This window comes from Aquarana catesbeiana, linkage group LG04, assembly GCF_042186555.1.
Source record: "Aquarana catesbeiana isolate 2022-GZ linkage group LG04, ASM4218655v1, whole genome shotgun sequence".
NCBI classification, from domain to species: domain Eukaryota; kingdom Metazoa; phylum Chordata; class Amphibia; order Anura; family Ranidae; genus Aquarana; species Aquarana catesbeiana.
In genome coordinates this window covers 37,758,269-37,768,801 of record NC_133327.1, presented here as the reverse complement: position 1 = coordinate 37,768,801, position 10,533 = coordinate 37,758,269, and positions in this window count along the sequence as shown.

Genomic DNA, 10,533 nt, shown 5'->3' with positions numbered 1-10,533 from the left:
TCTATCGGCTTTTGGACTGTTTTATTTTTTATCACTTAAGTAGAAGCATCCATTCACATTTTGGGACTGTTGTTCATTCACCACCTGAGCCCTGGGGTGGCTCATTGGATATCCGCTTGATCCTCCTCAAAGGATTTAGCGATACACACAGCTGTACTGGCAGACTGTTCAATCTTAACACTTGCAGCTGGCCCAGAAGGAACTTCATCCTCCCCCAGGTCACATAATTGCTCTTCTTCACTATCACTCCACTTTCCAGTTCATGACAAAGTGTCTGAAAACAGTTCAGAGATCCGATCGGATGGGAGATTCGATCGGATGGGAATGGAGCACTTTTCGATCGGGAGTAGGTTGTACTTGGAGCTAGCAGCAACTGGTGCAACAACCTTGTCTCCCCTACTGGCCACAGGTACTACCTGTCAGGAGAATTAGTAGACCAGACTGTGTGGACTGCACAGAGATAACCAAAAACGCATGAAAAGTGAATAATAATGATATTTATTAAAATAGGTGATAAATAAGAAAATACAAACAGTGCACAACCAACCCAACAAACCCAACAACAACAGTATATACAGCAAGGGGCAGTACCAGAAACACAGATGTCAGCCAGGCCAGGGTCATACACAGGAGATCAGCAGAAGGATAAGGGATGTTCCAGAAACATAAACATTAGCCAGGGCAAGGTCATACATGGGGGATCAGTAGATGAGGGATTGGGAACCAACAGGACAGGGAGGGCATGGATTGGGCTGAAGGGTAAAGGAAAGTGTACAGGAACACAGGAGGGACCAGGTCAGGATAAGCTCGGAACAAGGTCGGATGCAGGCTCAGGATCGGGTAACAGGCGAACAAGGTCAGGGCTCAAGGAGAGATATACCAAGGCAAGCATGTGAGGGCTTGCCGGGTATTTATGGGACTGCCAATAATTGTCTTCATGTAACACATGAGAGCAGAGAGTGTTGTCTGCTCCATACTGCCAGGATCAATCCGCTGGTGGACGTCAGTACTGCGGTCCAATAATGACATTACACCAGCAGGGAAAGATTCCCCTGACAGTTCCAAACTGCCAGGAGACACCTGCTGGTGGACCTCAGTACTGCATGCCAAATGATAGATCTCAACAGCAGACGGACCCTTTCCTGACACTACCGCCCCCACTGGCACACTACTTTCACCCATTTCAGGCTTACCCAACTCCGGCTTCTTTTTCCCTGGTGGTTTCACCATCAAGGAACGCAGGTGGGCCCGTCCATGGCCTTGAGGGATAATCGGAGTGTTGGGTCTTGGAGCAGCCAAAGAGAGGAGAGGAGCAGCTTCTCGCACAAGCCGGGTGATAGCAGGGGGACTCTCAATGCTGTTCCCAACCGGGACAGCAACATTCTTGTCCTAATCCGCTTAAATAAAAACAAAAGAAAATGAGAGAGAGAAAGGATCACTCCCTTATAGAGTAATGGGATTTTTCGGATACATTTTTCTGTCACCAAGGTAAGCACAACCAGAGAGAAGTAACTCAAAAAAATATAATTTATTACAAAGTGTACATGATTAAAAATAGATACAATAATAGCATTCGGTCATATAGATTACTCAGTCCCAAGAGCTTGAACAGATGCTTGTGTGTATGGACATCTGACGCATTTCACAGACTAGTTATCTCATTTTTATTTATATAATGGGATGTGGATGTAATATTCTGTCCCTAGAATCTATCCAACAAAACAATTTTGGCTTCCTGGCTGATGAATGCAAATGTTCCTCCAGTATTTTTTGATAACATACTGCATTCATCTTGCCAACAATTTTTACCAAATTTCCTGTGCCTTTGCAGCTCACACATCCCCAAAACATCAGAGATCCACCTTCGTACCTTTCATCATAAGCCTTGTTGACTCCTCTCCAAATAAAGCGCTTATGGTTGTGGCCAAAAAGCCAGAAGGTTTGAGGCTTGTCTCTGTGTTGTTTGGCATATTATCAGCGGGATACTTTGTGGCATTTGCGTAGTAATGACTTTCTTCTGGCAATCCGACCATGCAGCCCATCTTTCTTCAAGTGCCTCCTTAGTGTGCATCTTGAAACAGCCAAACCACATGTTTTCAGAGTCCTGTATTTCACCTGAAGTTATTTGTGGGTTTTTCTTTGCATCCGGAACAATTTTCCTGGCAGTTGTGGGTGAAATTTTAGTTGGTCTACTTGACCGTGGTTTTGGTTTCAACAGAACCCCTCATTTTCCACTTCTTGTTTAGAGTTTGAACACTGCTGATTGACATTCCCAATTCCTTGGATATCTTTTTATATCCCTTAGCTGTTTTATACAGTTCAACTACCTTTTCCTGCAGATCCTTTGACAATTCTTTGACTCAGAATCCAGAAACCTCAGTGCAGCACTGAATGAAAGAGTCAAGGGTCTGTCAGGAGTCCATAAACACATTGAACCTTTATAAACACACACTAATTACAAGCAAACAGATCATAGGTGAGGATGGTTACCTTTAATAGCCATTCTAACCCCTTTGTGTCAACTTGTGTGCATGTTATCAGGCCAAAATAACCAGGGAATGTAAACTTTTGATCAGGGTCATTTGGGTAGTTTCTGTTGCCATTATGATTTAAAAAGAGTAAAGACAGTTGATTGATAATAAATGGCTTCAGCCAAACACTAACCATGAGTGAAATAAAAGTGTTAGTGTTATCATTCATATTCTCTGAAAAATGGCCAAGAAATCATAAATTCTGCCAGGGTATGTAAATTTATGAGCACAACTGTACATATGTCCCAATCCGCTTGTAGCACCCGCAGAGGTTGGGCTGGTGAGACTACATCAAGCAGGGGTTCCCCGCAGCGTCCACAGACAATCCAAGGCCGCAGGTGCATCCCCAAGCCGGGAACACTTCCCGGAAATCAGTCCCAAGGCTTCATAGCCTCCAGCCATATGCAAGGCAAGACTACCCTTAGGTGTATATTGCACTACGGTGTTGGTCAGGAAGCCCTTAGACCTGCTCAGACCAAGGCCAGCACCCATACATACACCTTCCAATCCGACATCCGCTTTATAAGTGCTGTCATCGTAAAAAAAAGATGGCAGTCGCAGGGATGCCTCCCATGGAGGCAGAGTTTTTCTATTTTTTTTTCTTGAGTCTTCGGCGCTGTGATTAAAGATGAATGGACATCACGGCACACTTTTTAAAAAAATAAAGGTATTGTCCAAAACTGTCTCCTGTAATTTTACTTTTTTGACACTTTTATTGGTGAATTTGTAGGGGTACAATATACCTGATACCCATACACATGGGGGGGATCTGGGGGCCCCTTTGTTAAAGGAGGTTACATATTTCGATAAGCCCCCTGCCCGCAGACCCCCACAACCACTGGGCAAGGGTTGTGGGGGAGAGGCCCTTGTCCCCATCAACATGGGGACAAGGTATTTTGGGGGGACCCCAAAGCACCCTCCCCAAGTTGAGGGCATGTTGCCACGGTACAGAACAGGAGGGGGGCTCTCTCTCATCCCCTCTTTTCCTGTGGCCTGCCAGGATGCGTGCTCAGATAAGGGTTTGGTATGGATTTTTGGTGGGACACCCACACCATTTTTTTTTAAATTCTGGTATTGGACTGGGGGAACCCACGCTGTTTTTTTTCAATGATTTTTATCTATATTGCTGGGATCCAACAATACATTAGAGTCGCAAGCAGTTTTAAATGACATTTTTTCCTTTAGAAATGTAATTTTGCTGTGGTTATGTTATAATCACGGGAAGGATGCGCTACTTTACAGGCAGACTAAGGAGACCCCCCAGGCACGATATTTAAAGGAATATTTCATTTTTATTGTTTCACTTTAAGCATTTTTAAAATCACTGCTCCTGAAAAAAATGCAGTTTTTAAAACTTTGTTTTGAATTAATACATGTCCCCTGGGGAAAAACCCAGGTCCCCAAACACTTTTTATGGCAATAATTTGCATATAAGCATTTAAAATGAGCACTTTAGATTTTTCATCTTCAAGTTCGCACAAATTTTTTGCCTGTTCTCATGTTGCTGCAAAACAAACCGGGGGGGTGTTTGGCTCATCTCAACTCCTCCACAGTGATTGCCAGCATCCTATTTTGGCCCCAAAGGTCTTGATTTCCTCTTCTCCCATTACTCACTCCGGAAACTCCAATTCTGCTTGCACCATCTCTGGACTTCCTCATCATGAACAGTTCCTGCACTCTTATCCTATAAAGAATACATCTGTAGGCCCGCAGTTTAAAAGCCATAAGCCAGTGAGCCCATTGTGTTCTTCATAGATCATTTGTTCTCTCCTAAAGCCCACCACCAGGCTAACATGCAGCTGATACATTAGTTTTGCCTTGGAGAGGTCTTTTTGACCCTCTCTCTCCCCCGATATGCAATATGTTCTGGAGTTGGTCTCAAGGTAAGTTCTATTAATTTCCATGGTGTGATGGTTAGCACTCTGGACTAGGGATGAGCCGAACACCCCCCGGTTCGGTTCGCACCAGAACCCGCGAACGGACCGAAAGTTCGCACGAACGTTAGAACCCCATTGACGTCTATGGGACTCGAACGTTCGAAATCAAAAGTGCTCATTTTAAAGGCTAATTTGCATGGTATTGTCCTAAAAAGGGTTTGGGGACCCGGGTCCTACCCCAGGGGACATGTATCAATGCAAAAAAAACTTTTAAAAATGGCCGTTTTTTCGGGAGCAGTGATTTTAATGATGCTTAAAGTAAAAAAAAAAAAGTGAAATATTCCTTTAAATATCGTACCTGGGGGGTGTCTATAGTATGCCTGTAAAGTGACGCGTGTTTCCCATGTTTAGAACAGTCCCTGCACCAAATGTCATTTTTAAAGGAAAAAATCTCATTTAAAACTGCTTGCGGGTTTAATGTCATGTCGGGTCATGGCAATATGGATGAAAATCAGTGAGACAAACGGCATGGGTACCCCCCAGTCCATTACCAGTCCCTTTGGGTCTTGTATGGATATTAAGGGGAACCCCGCACCCAAATTAAAATAAGGAAAGGTGTGGGGCCACCAGGCCCTATATACTCTGAACAGCAGTATACAGGCGGTGCAAACAAGACAGGGACTGTAGGTTTGTTGTTAAGTAGAATCTGTTTGTAATTTTGAACATTTTTAACGTGTTTAGCTCCAGCCAAAAAATCTTTTCTAAGCTTTTTGGAAAACATAGGGAAGGGTTATCACCCCTGTGACATTTGTTTTGCTGTCTTTCCTCCTCTTCAGAAGATTTCACCTCACTTTTTTGTCCCAATGAAAAATGTTTTTTGAAAATTTGGGTTTTTTTGTGGAACAAGGATTGGAAAGCATCAGTGGAAAGGAGAACTTGTTTTCCCATATTAACTCTTACAGGAGAGAATTTCCCTTCCTAGGGGTAGATTTCATCTCACTTCCTGTTGTCTCCTTCCGTTTGCAAGTAGGAGTCGTTTGTAAGTTAGATGTTTGAAAGTAGGGTCCTGCCCTATATACTCAGCAGAAATTTGGGCCTTAGGTGTTGCTGTGGCCACAACACTGTAAGCCCTCACAGGGCCCTGCTGTGAAATATTAGATCAAGAATTGTAATTACATGCCCCTGTTGAACAGGAGCTGAAAAATTAGGCCTTAGGCACTGGTGCTGGTGCCACAACACTGCAACCCCTCACAGACACTCTAGTTGGAACGCAGGAACAAGCCCTGCTGCAAATTATTGCTTCAAAAATTGTAATTACACGCCCCTGTTAGACAGGGGCAGAAAAATTGGCCTTAGGCACTGGTGCTGGTGCCACAACACTGCAACCCCTCACAGACACTCTAGTTGGAACGCAGGAACGAGCCCTGCTGCAAATTATTGCTTCAAAAATTGTAATTACACGCCCCTGTTAGACAGGGGCAGAAAAATTGGGCCTTAGGCACTGGTGCTGGTGCCACAACACTGCAACCCCTCACAGACACTCTAGTTGGAACGCAGGAACGAGCCCTGCTGCAAAGTATTGCATCAAAAATTGTAATTACACGCCCCTGTTAGACAGGGGCAGAAAAATTGGGCCTTAGGCACTGGTGCTGGTGCCACAACACTGCAACAAGCTATCAGCGTGATGATTGAGGAGGAAGAGGATAATTACTCAGGGATAGTCACTCAGCATCAGCATAGGCAGTCTTTGAAGGGATCTGAGATTTCAAAAAAAATTATTCGGTTACATCAGCATCAGGTGCTTGGTAGCTGGTGGTGATCCAAGACTCATTCATTTTTATGAAGGTCAGCCGATCGACCGAGTCGGTGGACAGACGCACCCTGTGATCGGTTACCACGCCTCCAGCAGCACTGAATGTGCGTTCCGAAAGAACGCTGGATGCAGGACAGGCCAGTAGCTCAATTGCATACTGTGCAAGCTCTGGCCAGTGATCCATCCTCAAGACCCAGTAACCCAGAGGATTTTCGGTGGGAAAGGTGTCCAAGTCTGATCTTGCCCCTAGGTATTCCTGCACCATGTAAAACAGACGCTGGCGATGGTTGCTGGAACCGATCATACCTTGGGGCTGCGGACCAAAAAATTGTCTGAACGCATCGGTCAGACGGCCACCTTCTCCACCGCTCCTTCTTTGACTGACCGAAGCCTCAGCAACACGTTGTCCAGAAACAGGAGTTTGTAACCTCCCAGTCTCTGGGAACGCGTTGCACAGACCTTTCTGCAAGGCCTCCCGAAGATGTTTCATCCTCTGCTCCCTCTGCGATGGCAAGATAAGGTCCGCAACCTTACCCTTGTAACGTGGATCAAGGAGGGTTGCCAGCCAGTATTGGTCCTTCTCCTTGATACCACGAATACGAGGATCCTTACGCAGGCTTTGCAGGATCAGGGAGGCCATGCAGCGTAGGTTTGCTGAGGCATTCGGTCCGGAGTCCTCTGGGTCACTAAGAACGACATGGTCCGCAGCCACCTCCTCCCAGCCACGTACAAGTCCATGTGTTTCTTGGGACTGATCCCTTAAAGACTGCTGCTGATGCTGAGTGCCAGGCTCCACCTCCATACTGACACAATCTTCCTCCTCCTCCTCTTCCTCCTCGTCCTCTTCCTGTGTGATCGGCGGGCACGCAGGAACACTGTCTGGATAAAGGGGGCCTTGAGAGCTAAGGAAGTCCTCCTCTTCCTGCCTCTGTTCTGCCTCAAGTGCCCTGTCCATTATTCCACGCAGCGTGTGCTCCAACAGGTGGACAAGGGGGACAGTGTCACTGATGCATGCACTGTCACTGCTCACCATCCTCGTGGCCTCCTCGAATGGTGACAGGACAGTGCATGCATCCCTGATCATGGCCCACTGGCGTGGGGAAAAAAAAACCAAGCTCCCCTGACCCTGTCCTGGTGCCATAGTCGCACAGGTACTCATTTATGGCCCTCTGCTGCGTGTGCAGCCGCTGCAGCATGGCCAACGTTGAGTTCCACCTGGTGGGCATGTCACAGATTAGGCGGTTCTTGGGCAGGTTAAACTCCTTTTGGAGGTCCGTCAGCCGAGCACTGGCATTATATGACCGGCGGAAATGCACACAGACTTTCCTGGCCTGCCTCAGGACATCCTGTAAGCCCGGGTACCTGCCCAAGAACCGCTGCACCACCAAGTTAAGGACGTGAGCCAAACAGGGCACATGGGTCATTTGTCCCTGTCGGAGGGCAGAGAGGAGGTTGGTGCCATTGTCGCAAACCACCATTCCTGCCTTAAGTTGGCGTGGCGTCAACCACCTCTGAACCTGCCCCTGCAGAGCTGACAGAACCTCTGCCCCAGTGTGGCTCCTGTCCCCCAAGCACACCAGCTCAAGCACCGCATGGCATCTTTTGGCCTGCGTACTTGCGTAGCCCCTTGAACGCCTACGGAGCACCGCTGGTTCCGAGGAAGAGGCCATGGAGGAAGAAGAAGAGGAGGGGGTGGAGGAGAGAGGTGTGTCACAATCAGCATTTTGGAGGCGTGGTGGCGGAACAACCTCCAACACTACTGCACCTTGTCCTGCATCCTTCCCAGCTGCCAGCAGAGTCACCCAATGCGCCGTGAAACTTAGGTAACGTCCCTGTCCATGCCTGCTGGACCATGAGTCAGCGGTAATATGCACCTTACCGCTGACCGCCCTGTCCAGCGAGGCATGGACATTGCCTTCCACATGCCGGTAGAGAGCCGGAATCGCCTTCCGTGAGAAAAAGTGGCGTTTGGGTACCTGCCACTGAGGAACCGCACATTCCACAAACTCACGGAAGGGGGCAGAGTCTACCAACTGAAAAGGCAGCAGTTGAAGTGCTAGCAATTTTGCCAAGCTAGCATTCAACCGCTGGGCATGTGGATGGCTGGGAGCAAACTTCTTTCGGCGGTGCAGCAGCTGGGGCAGGGAAATTTGCCTGGTACAATCTGACGTCGGTGTACCAAAAGCAGATTGCCCACAAGTACTTGGCTGTGACACACCTAATTCTACACCTTCATTCCTCTCACTGCAGGTCTCAGAGAGGACTGAAGGTCTAGTGGGGTTGGAAATCTCAGCTGATGAGGAGCAAGGAGAGATCCTCTTTGTTCTTTGGTGTGGGTCTTTTAGATACGCTTGCCAACGAACTGCATGGCAGGTCAACATATGTCTGGTCAAGCATGTGGTACCCAAGCGGGAGATATTTTGGCCACGCGAGATACGCTTGAGACATATGTTGCAAATAGCAGCGGTGCGATCTGATGCACTCGTCTCAAAAAAGGCCCACACCAAAGAACTTTTTGAATAACGCGCAGAGACTGCAGCGCCCTGCACATGTGGAGCTTTGGGGTGTGATGCAGTCAATGTGCTGCCCTTAGGCTGGCCCCTGGAGGGCATCCTGCCTCGTTGGTGATGTGCTGCCGCCTCCTCCTCCTCCTCCTCCTCCTCCTCCTCCTCCTCCTCCTCCTCCTCTCTCCTATCAGGCACCCACGTTGAGTCAGTGACCTCATCATCCCCTCCCTCCTCATCACTGGAGCAAACCTGGCAGTATGCTGCAGCAGGGGGAGCATGACTGCCAGATTGCTGTCCTTCTTGGGCACCCCCTCTGTCCGCGCTCATGTTACTGCCTTCATCGAGCTCAGTATCGTCATCAGAGCCTTCCAAACGCTGGGCATCCTCCTGGAGCATGTACCCAACACTGTGGTCAAACAGTTCGAGGGAATCCTCATGAGGACATGGTGGGGCTAGGGAAGGAGTCACTGATGACATTGAGCTGAGGGAAGAGGCCGCTGCTTTGCCAGACAAAGCACCCTGGGCATGGGTGAGAGAGGATGAGGAGGATGAGGACGGCTTGGTCATCCACTCGACCAAGTCTTCCGCATGTTGCGGCTCAACATGGCCAGCTGCCGAAAAAAAGGCCAAGCGTGTCCCATGGCCACGTGCTGATGAGGATGCACCGTCTCCACGACCAGCACTAGACACAGAGCCTGCTTGCCCTCTCTTATTGGCTTGTGACTGTCTGCCTCTCCTTCTTGGCCTTCCAGACATACTAATGGCCTGTAGCTGCACTAAGCTGGGATAGAACACCTGTAATTTTCTTCAAGTAGCTTTATATACTGTAACCAGACAAGCCTGCCTGTCAGTAGGAAGATAAGAGGAACGGATCTAGCTGAACACTGTGAGCAGGACGCACTGTACTAAATGTAAATAGTCTAGCTGCCTGACCGTGGTACTAATAGGATCAAATAGAACACCTGTAATTTTCTTCAGGTAGCTTTATATACTGTAACCAGACAAGCCTGCCTGTCATTAGGAAGATAACAGGAACGGATCTAGCTGTACACTGTGAGCAGGACGCTCTGTACTAAATGTAAATAGTCTAGCTGCCTGACCGTGGTACTAATAGGATCAAATAGAACACCTGTAATTTTCTTCAGGTAGCTTTATATACTGTAACCAGACAAGCCTGCCTGTCAGTAGGAAGATAACAGGAACGGATCTAGCTGTACACTGTGAGCAGGACGCACTGTACTAAATGTAAATAGTCTAGCTGCCTGACCGTGGTACTAATAGGATCAAATAGAACACCTGTAATTTTCTTCAGGTAGCTTTATATACTGTAACCAGACAAGCCTGCCTGTCAGTAGGAAGATAACAGGAACGGATCTAGCTGAACACTGTGAGCAGGACGCACTGTACTAAATGTAAATAGTCTAGCTGCCTGACCGTGGTACTAATAGGATCAAATAGAACACCTGTAATTTTCTTCAGGTAGCTTTATATACTGTAACCAGACAAGCCTGCCGGTCAGTAGGAATTTAACAGGAACGGATCTAGCTGAACACTGTGAGCAGGACGCACTGCATTAAATGTAAATAGTCTAGATAGAAGATAACAGGAACAGATCTAGCTAAACTGAATACAGTGTATATATATATATGCAACACCTGGGATGCATATATATACACAATACACTGTAAGTGCAGCTAACTGACTGACTGTTCTGCCTAATCTATCTAACTCAAATCAAATGACACTGTCTCTCTCTCTCTCTATCTCTCAGCACACCGGAACACACACTACACAGGGCCGCCGTG